Below are 10524 nucleotides of genomic sequence, written 5' to 3'. Positions count from 1 at the left end.
CCCCATCGTTTGATAGGGTCGGAAGCTCGAGAATGAATTTTAATGCGTAAAGTAAGAAGGCAGAGGTGCTTATCTTTCTTTGGACGTTCATTCATCGTCTCTTCTGGGCCGAATGGCCGGCCCAGGAGATCCGAAAGGTCCTGTCATCAGATCGTCCCATGGTCCTACATGGGGAGGCGAAGGGTTGTCTGCCTATGTGGGCGCCTTAATTGCCGCGTCTGGAGTGGGTCAGTGGCGGGCCATACCCAGGCAGTGTTTAGTTTGACCAGGGGGGCGTCTCATCGACCGGGGCGTGTCCTGTCAGTTCCGGCGCGTCCCCTCAGGTATCAATCAGTATTGATTCCATATTTAAAGAGGGGAAGGGAGAGGGTTTTTTGTCCAACCTTTCGCCTTTCCTTAGCTGTAGTGGCTCTTCTTTAAATAGGGAGGGGGAGGGGAGTTCTCATCCCATCTCTTCTTCTACCTCTGAGCCGCTATCTCTCCTTCTTCTTCCTTTCCGTCGAATGCATCCGTGCGTCGTGGCGGTTCCTGAGTGAGGAAGAGTAATGCCAGAGAGAGAGAAAACTCACAAATCCGCTCGTGAATCTAGAGCATGATGTTGAGCCGGAGGTCATCCAACGTAGATGAGATGGTGCATGCCGCCCTTGCTGAGGAGTTGCTGCTGCCGAAGGAGAAGGGGTGCTGGTTGGTGCTGTGCATCGTCGACTTTGCCATTGTTCGCTGTGCTCCTCCTTTGGCGGGAGGGGTTCCCTGCCCTGACGCCGTTGTCAGGGTTGTGGCTGGCGATGATGGCGTAGTCCTCGGATGCCCTGGCGGAGGTGTCGCTGTCGAGGTCGCGGCTGACGACGACGGCGTAGTCCCTGGATGCCCTGGCGGAGGCGTCGCTATCGGGTCGTGGCTAACGACGACGGCGTAGTCCCCAGACGCCCTAGTGGAGGCATTGTAGATGACAGCGCCTTCGAGGATCCTACGAAGCGGCGGGATGTCGCCGATGGAGAGCATGGCACGGTGGCCGCAGTAAACGAGCTGGCCCATGTACACGCCCCAGGCGTCACCGATGGAGAGCGTGGCGCAGTGACCGCGGTAGACGAGCTGGCCCATGTACATGCCCCGAGCGTCGCCAATGGATAGCGTGGCGCGGCGGCCGCAGTAGACGAGCTGGCCCATGTACACGCCCTGGGCGTCGCCGATGGAGAGCATGGCGCGGCGACCGTAGCAGTACTTATAGTAAAGCTAAGCAGAGACTATAATTGAATAATTTTGTGGGAGAAGCCTCCGAGTAAACAGTCCTGAATTTATAAGTATATTAGTCCTTTTCGTAATGAAATCACTTTGTAAGTGGCGAATTTGTGCAAAAAATGAACAAATCTTCATCTTTTGCCTATGGCAAGTAGTTTCATAACTTTCTCTCTTTTTATAGAAATGGTTTTAGTGTCCTTCGACCCTTCTCATGGTCTAAGTCGTAAGAAACTAAGAATGTGGGTGAACCAATTCTGATTTGAGCTGGTGAGCAAAGAGGTTGCAGCTGCTGGGGCGTGGGTCTCCCGCAGTCCTACTAGTTGTATTCAGAATTTATTCCCAAAATCTTAGCCCTTCGGACCTATTTATGAGAAGAATGGAAAACTTAGCGAATGTTTGCAAATATAACACAGGAAGTTTTTTGCAAGTGTAAGCGTAATACATGTATTACTCATGTCATAGATCGGGGTTTTGTTATGACAAAAACTGATAAGGAAGAGTATACGCTTATTTTTAGGGGTAAAAACGACGTAGCTGCTCAATGTTCCAGGCATTGGTGAAGACCTCACCGTTGATGGTTTTCAACCGGTAGGCGCCTGGGCGAAGTACTTCCGTGACGACGTAGGGCCCTTCCCAGGGCGGGGAGAGTTTGTGGCGGTCCTTGTTGCTCTGCACAAGACAGATGATGAGGTCTCCGACGTTGAAGGCTCGACCCCACACCCGTCGGCTGTGGTACCGTCACAACACCTGCTAGTACTTAGCCGAACGGAGGAGGGCAATGTCACGGGCTTCATCAAGCTAGTCCATGGCATCTTGGTGTGATGCTTTGGCCCCCTGTTCGTCGTATGCTCTGATTCTTGGTGCTCCATAGTTGAGGTCCGTTGGGAGAACGGCCTCGGAACCATAGACTATGAAGAAAGGTGTGTAGCCGGTGGCCTGGCTAGGAGTTGTCCTTAGGCTCCAGAGCACGGCCGGGAGCTCAGCGAGCCAGTGCGCACCGAACTTGTTCAATCGGTTGAAAATTCTGGGTTTGAGGCCTTGAAGGAGCATGCCGTTTGCGCGCTCGACCTGCCCGTTCGTCTAGGGGTGTGCGACAGCTGCCCAATCGATCCGGATGTGTTGTTCATCACAGAATCGAATGAATTTCCTACCAGTGAACTGCATGCCATTGTCTATGATGATGAAGTTCAGTACTCCAAAGCGATGGATGATGTCGAGGAAGAACAGCACAGCTTGCTCGGATTTGATCGTGGATATTGGCCGAGCTTCAATCCATTTTGTAAATTTGTCTATGGTGACAAGCAGGTGGGTGAAGCCCCCGGGTGCCTTTTTGAGTGGCCCAACCAGGTCAAGCCCCCAGACCACGAAGGGCCACGTGATGGGGATCATCTAGAGAGCCTAGGCTGGGAGGTGTGTTTGTTGAGCATAGTACTGGCACCCTTTGTAGGTGCGTACAATTTGCTCAGCATCGGCTACTGTGGTGGGCCAGTAGAAACCTTGTCGGAATGCATTCCCAACCAAGGTTCTTGGTGCAGCATGATGACCATAGACTCCACCATGGATGTCGCCCAGTAGGAGTTTTCCCTGTTCGCCAGGGATACAGAGTTGCAGAATCCCAATGTGACTTCATTTGTAGAGTTCGCCCTCTACAAGAACGAAGGACTTGGCGCATCGTGCAAGCCGTCGGGCTTCCGTCTTGTCTACCGGTAGTATGTCATGGAGGAGGTAGTCGAGGTAAAGCGTTCTCCAGTCATCGGAAGGGTCGGACTCCACTGCTGGGTCCTCTTCAAGCTCCATGACCTCAGGGTCGGGTGGAGCAGTTGGTGGATTGGCCCTTGGGGTCAGACTAGATGGGCCATCGTCGGCTCATTCCGACCCTACGTAGCGTACCGAGGATTTGTGTTGATCACTGGCAAAGACACCTTTCGGGACTGGCTCTCGGCCGGACACTGCTTTTGCAAGTGTGTCAGCTGCTTCGTTGAGGCGCCTTGGGATGTGATTGAGTTCGAGGTCGTCGAATTTGTCCTCCAGCCATCGGACTTCTTGACAGTACGCCTCTATCTTGGCATCGTGGCAGCATGACTCTTTCATGACCTGGTTGACGACTAGCTAAGAGTCATCTCTGATGTTGAGGTGTCGGATGCCCAGCTCGATGGCGATTCGTAGGCCATTGATGAGTGCTTCGTATTTTGTAGTATTGTTTGATGAGGGGAAATGGAGCCGAACCATGTACCTCATGTGGACCCCGAGGGGAGATACAAAAACTAGTCCTGCTCCAGCGCCCTTCTTCATCAGTGATCCGTCGAAGTACATTGTCCAGTACTCTTGATCGATGGCTGCTGGTGGCATCTGAACCTCGGTCCACTCCGCGATGAAGTCAGCCAGTACCTGAGATTTGATTGCTGTTCGGGGGGTATAAGAAATGCCTTGATCCATCAGCTCGAGTGCCCACTTTACGGTTCTTCCCGTAGCGTCATGGCTACGGACGACCTCATCGAGGGGGAATGACATCACTACTGTCACGGGGTGTGACTCGAAGCAGTGGCGTAGCTTCCTTTTGGTGATGAGGACGGTGTAGAGGAGTTTCTAGATTTGGGAGTAGCGGGTTTTGGAGTCAGATAACACCTCACTGATGAAATATATAGGGCGCTACACCTTGAAGGTGTGCCCCTCTTCCTCTCGCTCTACTACTAAGGCAGAGCTAACCACTTGGATGGTGGCCGATATATATAGTAGGAGGGATTCTCCGTTGCATGGAGGCACTAGGACCGGAGGTTTAGTTAAAAATTGCTTAACCATGTCAAGCGCCTCTTGAGCCTCGGCTGTCCACTTGAAGCGGTCAGATTTCTTCAGGAGTCGATAAAGGGGGAGTCCTCATTCGCCAAGGCGTGAAATGAATCGGCTGAGGGCGGTAAGGCACCCTGTGATCCACTGAACCCCCTTATGTTTTGGATCGGGCCCATCCTTGTGATGGCTGATATTTTCTCCGGGTTGGCTTCGATGCCACGCTCGGAGATGATGTAGCCGAGCAGCATGCCCCTCGGGACCCCGAAAACACATTTTTCGGGATTGAGTTTGATGTCATTTGCCCAGAGTTTCGCAAAGGTTTGCTCAAGGTCAGCGACAAGGTGATCAGCTCGTTTGGATTTGACTACGATGTCATCGACATAGGCCTCAACGGTTCACCCGATGAGGTCTTCGAAGCAATTGAGCATACAGTGCTGGTACATTGCCGTAGCATTCTTCAGACCGAATGGCATTGAAATATAGCAAAACGATCCGAAGGGGGTGATAAAAGATGTCGCGAGCTGGTCGGACTCTTTCATCGTGATTTGATGGTAGCCAGAGTATGCGTCAAGGAAACAAAGGGTTTTGCACCCTAAGGTGGAGTCGACTATTTGGTCAATTCGTGGTAAAGGAAATGGATCCTTTGGACACGCTTTGTTGAGGCCTGTGTAATCAACACACATTCTCCATTTCCCGCTCTTTTTTCGTACAAGAACAGGATTTGCTAACCACTCTAGGTGGTATACTTCCTTAATGAATCCTACGGCTAGTAGTTTGGCTATCTCTTCGCCGATGGCCCTGCGTTTCTCCTCGTTGAAGCAGCGTAGGCATTGCTTCACTGGCTTGGAGCCTGGGAGGATCTAGAGAGTATGCTCGGCGACCTCCCTCGGGATGCTCAGCATATCCGAGGGTTTCCATGCAAAGATGTCTTTGTTGTTGTGGAGGAAGTCGACGAGCGCGCTTTCCTATTTGGAGGAGAGTGCGGTCCCGATACAGACTTTTTTGCCCTCGGAGCTGCTGGGGTCCAAGAGGACCTCTCTGGAGCCTTCTGCCGATTCGAACGACCCGGTTGATTTCTTCGTGTCGGGTGCCTCTTCAATGACCTCTTCCCTAAGGGTGGCGAGTTCTTCGGAGGCGATGACTACGGATGCGTGTCCACAGCATTCGACCTCGCACTCGTAAGCGCGCTGGAAGGAGGTGCCGATGGTGATGACCCTACGGGGGCCTGGCATCTTCAGCTTAAGGTACGTATAATTGGGGACGACCATGAACTTCGCGTAGCATGGTCACCCTAGAATGGTGTGGAAAGTCCCCGAGAACCCCACTATGTCGAAGGTGAGGGTCTCAGTCCGGTAATTGGACCGATCCCCAAAAGTGACAGGCAGATCGATCTGCCCTAGTGGCACGGCTTGCCTACCAGGCATGATGCCATGGAAAGGCGCTCGGATGGGACGGTGGTTCATTCGGTCGACGCCCATCTCATCGAGCGTCTTGGCATACATGATGTTGAGGCCGCTGCCTCCGTCCATCAGTACTTTCATGAGCCGCTTTGGACCGATGATCGGATCGACAAGTGGGTACCTTCTCGGGTGTGGGATGACATCCGAATGGTCAGTCCAGTCGAAGGTTATGGTGGATTCCGACCATCGGAGGAAGCTAGGTGTGACCGGCCTGGCCATGTAGACCTCGCGGCGCGTGACCTTCTAGCGGTGCTTGGAGTCATAGGCCGTTGATCCTCCGAAGATCATGAGGGCATCGGTCGGTGTTGGGAAGGCGTCGTCCTTCTCCTCTGCGTCATCTGTGGTGGGAACAGGTTCCTTCCCCTGCTCCCCTTTGTTAAGGCCCCTAGCCAAGTATTTGCGCATGAGGCCGCAATCCTTGTATTGATGCTTGGCCGGGAAGGCGTGGTTTGGGCATGGCCCCTTGAGCATTTTCTCGAAGTGATTTAGAGTGCCCTCCATGGGCTTTCGGCCACCTTTGCGGTTGGCAGCGGCCACGAGCGAGTTGTCGCGCCGTTGCTTCTTATTTTTCCTTTTGGTGGGACGGTTGGAGGCGCCTTTGCCGGCGTCCTCGTCCCGCCTCATCTTTCCATCGGAGCGATCAAAGATGGCTTGGACCGCCTCCTCTCCAAAGGCATGACTGGTGGCGATGTCCAAGAGTTCCTTGGTAGTCTGCAGGCCCCTACGTCCTAGCTTGTGGACCAGGGATTCGTAGGTTGTCCCGGACAGAAAGGCTCCTATTACATCAACGTCGGCGACGTTAGGGAGCTCGTTGCACTACCGAGAGAAGCGCCGAATGTACCCACGAAGGGTTTCATCGGCCTTCTGGCGGTAGTTCTTGAGGTCCCATGGGTTTCTAGGGCATTTGTACGTGCCCTAGAAGTTGCCCACGAAGATCTCCGTCAGATCCGCCCAACTCTGAATGACATTGGATGGTAGGTGCTCCAGCCATGCTCGTGCCGAATTGGCCAAGAACAGCGGGAGATTGTGAATAATGAAATCATCATTACTCGCACCACCGGCCCGACATGCAAGCCGATAGTCTTCGAGCCAAAGCCGGGGATTTGTTTCGCTAGAATATTTAGGGATGTTGGTAGGCGGTCGATATCTTAGGGGGAACGTGGCGTTGAGGATGTGCCGACCGAAGGCCTGAGGACCTGGCAGACCGTGGCTTGGGCTTCGGTCCTCGTTGCTGTCGTAGCATCCGCCACGTCGGGGATAGTAGCCGCGGCGTGCTGCTTCTCCATCATCGCCGTGAGCGCGTCTCCGAGCATCAATGATGCTGCGTACGTCGCGGCCATGGCCGAGGCGTTGATGCACTAGGACGGCGGAGGGCTGCCTGCTGGCTGGCGGTGTTTGGTGAACGAACGTGTCCTTGGTGGGACACACAGAGGGCGTGCGCTGGCTGGTGTTGGGTTCGCGTCATTGGGACAACGAACTTTCTGCCTGCTGCGCCGCCGCACGCTCGAGCAACGTGCGAATTTCTCGACGAGCGCAGCGATCCTCGGATGTCGTGGCCTTCGAAAGGCCATGTAGCAAGGCGGTTGCTGCGGTGATATTCTGGCTGGCTCGGGCAAAGTGAGGAAGGGTCCCATCATCGGTGAGGATCTTTTGGTGTACGGTGTGGGCCGTGGCACGCGCGCGCCCCCCGTCTTTGCGGCATGCAATCTCGCGATTGATGTCCACGTACTCCCGGATGAGCCCTTGCTCGGCCTCATTGATCTCTTGCTGACGGGCCCTCAACTGCTCCATCCTTAGGCGAGATGGGGGCCGTCGTCTCTTCCCCGGATCTACCATCAGGGTTGTTCGTAGGGGTAACCTCTTCCCTGGAGACACTTTTGACATGACCCTCGGGGGTCTGTGTCATGAAGCATTCCTGGGAAGGGTGGTGGCTCCCCCTACTAGAATTCGAGCTAGAGAATGATCCTGGCTCCTCGTTGAGGAGCTCGTAGAGGGTCTCCGTATCATGCTCAATCGCCCCCACGAACTCGATGTCCATGGGTGACTGAACCACACGTAGTGCCAGAAGGTGGCCAGCGGTCGCCGCAGCGTTGCGGATACTGAACGGAAACGCTGTCGAGGTGCTCCGTACGGGACCTTCTGGACACAGGGAGACGTTGTGCGAGGCCTCCCTTGATGACTAGGGTCCAAGGGAGTTGCCCAGCGGGCCCTCAAGCCTAAGACGGCTGAGGTCGATGGAAGGGAGAGACGGGGCGGCTGTGTGAGTCAGCGCCAGCTCTCCTCCTAGTGTGATGATGAAATCTAGGTCACTGAAACGCACGTGTGCGCCCGGGGCCCAGATGATTGCGTGGGTGGCCATCCGAGGCCTGATTTGGAACGCGCAAGCACCCCTACCTGGCGCGCCAACTATCGGTGTTTCGTACGAACACCGGCAAGTAAATTTATAGTAATACGCGTTAGGCTCGGATGGTGCGCTAAAGGACATAAGATTTATACTGGTTCGGGCCGAATGTCCCTACGTCCAGTTTGTTGCTGCTCGTGTTATTAGCACCGTGAACGGTTGTAGTAGGGGGTACAAATGATCGAGAGAGGGACTAATCCTAGGTCTCTGATGGAAGGGTTGAAAGGAGGTCAAGAGCTTCGTAGCAGCTTGACTGTGTGTGTGTGTTGTCTTGTTCGGTCTAAAGTCCCTCCTCTTGATGGGAGAAGCGCATCCCCTTTTATAGATGAAGGGGCTGGCTTTACAAGGATGAGGGCTTTACCTAATCTTGTGGCTCACATCTACCCGGCCTGGTTCTTCATTCTGATGCGAAGGAAGATAAGTGCCTACAATACTATCGATGTCTCTATAGAATGTCAGGTTGATTATAGAATACTGCCCTGCATAGGGTATGGGCTGTAGTACAGTGGTTTTGACTTATTAGCCTCTCCTAGCCTTGCTCCGCATGCCTTCTGGTTCCTGTGAGTCCTTGTCGGAGGGATGAGGGGTCGGGGTCTGGAGTAATGTCGTGGTCAAGACCTTCTGACTTGGCGGACCTGAGGGGCCGGGAAGCGGGCACCGCTCCCTCGGGTCCATAGCGTGGTGACAGAATATCCGTCGTTCGTGGAGATAGCAAATCCTTTTCTGGAGCGTAGCGGTTGTCGTATCTCTTCGTCGGGTTCCGTGTCCCAGGGCTGAAGGCGGTGCCTACAACTCTACAGGGCGAGGAGCACACACCTATACAACCTTTCGGGCTCTGCGACGCCCGAAAGGGTCTAAAGCACCTGTCCCGTCATCCCCTGGCAGTACTTTTCCTACTAGGTCCTTGGAGCCATGGTTGACCCGAACGTCTTGTCTTGCCCTGTACCTATCATCTTGAGGGAATGGGGAGAAGTTGTCAGGTAAGATGAATCCAGTCTTTAGATACGGAGCAAGATGAGGCTCGTTCCTTGCCGTCGGGCGAAACGGAGACCAATCCCTATCTCTTGGGCGAGACCGACCCTGCCCCTCCAGGGTCGGGCGAGGCGGAATCTATCCCGCAGCCCTCGGGCGAGACCGAGCCCGCCCTAAAGGCGTCGGGCGAGATGGAGACTAGCCCTGAGCCTTTGGGCGAGGCAGAGCCACCTCAAAGGCGTCGGGCGAGACCGAGCCCGCCCCAAAGGCGTCGGGCGAGACGGAGACTAACTCTGAGCCCTCGGGCGAGGCAGAGCTATCTCAAAAGGCGTCGGGCGAGGCGGAACCAAACTCCTGTCATTCGAACAAGGGATGAAACGGCGCTCTTATGCGTCCAGAAGTTTTTAACGTTCGGTGGTTATTGGTTCCACCTTCTGGGGTACCCCGGTATTAGGTCCCCGACACTTCTCTTCCCTTTTTTTCCCTCTCTCCTACGTAGCAGTTTGCTTACGTCCATTTACTATACTTGCTCTAAGTCATAGAAGACTTGAACAGAACATTGGCTGTGTGCCACTCTTATTGCGGGAATAGTTAGCATAAGAGTTTTAACAAGAATACTCCCTCTCTCCCATAAAGAGTGTTATTCTCACTTTCGGAGAAGTCAAATTTTTTTAACCTTAACGAAATATTATATAAAAAGTATTATATTTATGATCAAATTTTTTTAACCTTAACGAAATATTATATAAAAAGTATTATATTTATGATAGAGAATACTTGTTATATAGACCTGATTCTAAATATTCTAATACATCTTATTACTATCTTAAAGTTTTTTCGTTATAATACAACGCTGCATATCACAACCATACATACATGTGTGCCATACAAACAAAGCATCCTTCTTCTTTAGTTAATTAATTAAAAAAGTTGGCACTGTCAGTCATCAACAGCATCCAGCTAATCTACGAAGTGGACTTTTCACTGGCCAACAGGGCATCGTCCGTTCCCCGGTGCCGCCGTGCAGTTGCTGTCAAGGGATGGCGACCATTCCAAGCATCCATCCATCACGAGCTACCACTGCTCTTCCCGTCCATCTCTCCAAAGCAAACGTGATTAGCACTGACTGGGCTTGCAGCCTGCATGCTAACACTGATGCAGTAAGCCGCCGCCGCCTTTTCCTTTGGTCACTTGGGCGTGTTGGAGAAAGAAGACGCAGCCCGCTTTAATGAGTGTGTTGACCTTTTGTTAATGACTCGCCGATCCCGATTAACCAACCCTCGTTCCTTGTTGTTACTCCTCTTTAACCACAAAATGCCACTTTGCTAGCTAGGGATTACTAGCACTAATCACACAATGAGCCCCCTAGAGAACCTGCTGGCCCTGGCCCTGGCCCTCCTTTGGTTTCTTTTTTAATAACGACGTGACTAGTGCTTCTAGAACAACTGCAGTTCATGTGTCTCCCTCCCCACAGGTCACGTCACGCTGATGCACTCGGTTCCTCCGATCCAACAAGTTGCAGCACCTGCACCTCAGCCTCAGTGTCCTACTGTCCTTCACATGAAAAAGGCAACGCAATGATTTAATAGTATCTTTTTTAATACTTTTTTCACGCGTAGAATTAGTCAAACACCCTCGACAACGTGCTCACCGACACCCTCCCGG

This window comes from Miscanthus floridulus, chromosome 6 (assembly GCF_019320115.1).
Source record: "Miscanthus floridulus cultivar M001 chromosome 6, ASM1932011v1, whole genome shotgun sequence".
Classification (NCBI taxonomy): domain Eukaryota; kingdom Viridiplantae; phylum Streptophyta; class Magnoliopsida; order Poales; family Poaceae; genus Miscanthus; species Miscanthus floridulus.
Note: the sequence above shows the minus strand (reverse complement) of the source record.